This window comes from Orycteropus afer, unplaced genomic scaffold (assembly GCF_000298275.1).
Source record: "Orycteropus afer afer isolate SDZICR_OR568_19922 unplaced genomic scaffold, OryAfe1.0 scaffold00149, whole genome shotgun sequence".
In the NCBI taxonomy this organism is placed as follows: domain Eukaryota; kingdom Metazoa; phylum Chordata; class Mammalia; order Tubulidentata; family Orycteropodidae; genus Orycteropus; species Orycteropus afer.
This window is the reverse complement of record NW_006921736.1, coordinates 2,501,090-2,502,184: the sequence shown is the minus strand read 5'-3', so window position 1 is coordinate 2,502,184 and position 1,095 is coordinate 2,501,090. Positions and strand designations below refer to the sequence as shown.

At 41.9% G+C, this 1,095-nt stretch overlaps 1 pseudogene; it reads left to right on the top strand.

Annotated features, from left to right (window-relative positions):
- The first annotated feature begins 356 nt into the window (after positions 1-356).
- On the top strand, positions 357-475 carry LOC122150478 (annotated as a pseudogene).
- Positions 476-1,095: the final 620 nt, after the last annotated feature.

Sequence of the window (1,095 nt, the reverse complement as noted above, 5' to 3'; positions counted from 1 at the left end):
TAACTAGACGGCTGGCGGTTCAAACCCACCAGCCACTCCTCGGAAGGAAGGTTGGGCAATCCTACTTCTGTAGTGATACTGCCTCGGAAACCCAAGGAGGGGTCGCTATGAGTCGGGGCCGACTCGACGGCACATAACAACAACAACAACAACAATAAGCACTGTGGGTCTGGAATGCTGCCAGCAGGATAAATTTGGTACTCTCTGATCAATCACATGATCTCATTACTTCCTTCTGTGTGAATGACTCTATGACCCTTGGTAGTACAAGTGACATAAACATACTAGAAGGTCACTTTCAGAAAACTGGGTTTTAATTGTGGTTGACCTACTGCTAAAAGCTAGGGTTATTTATAATATACGGCCATACCACCCTGAACACGACAGATTTCATCTGATCTCGGAAACTAAGCAGAGTCAGGCCTGGTTAGTACCTGGATGGGAGACCGCCTGGGAATACTGGGTGCTCTAGGCTTTGGGAGTTCTGATGGTGTAGTGCCTAAGGCATTTGACTGCTAACCAGAAGGTTGGTGGCTCAAACCCACCACCCACTCCTTGGAAGGAAGTTTGGGCAATCTAGTTTTGTAGAGTTACAGCCTCAGAAACCCAAGGAGGGATCGCCATGAGTAGGGACCTACTCAATGGCATTGAGTTTGGCTTATTTGGTTACATAGCATTAGTTTTCCTACACAAAGGTAATAACTGTTTATCATAGGATCTCTTTGGTTCACATATGAATGAGTAGCCCCACATCCCACCATGATGGCATATGGAAAAATTTTAATTCAGGGACTTATGCAAATCATGGCACAAAGTTTTCCTTCCAGGTTTTAAAATATTCAGAGATTTGACTGAATTTTTGGTGGGTCACTTCTTAATGGCCTTGGTGAAAAAGCATACTTTGAACATTTACCTCCACTAACAATCATCTTAGATGGTTAAATCTTGATATAATTTATTTTCACACCTTCCCAGGAATTATTTTCATCTTCTCCAACCAACATATAACCTTTGAATTATCATATTTTTGTATTTTATGTATGTTGAAAATTAAGGCCCAGTATAAACCATACTCAGATAGATAGGTAATGTCTC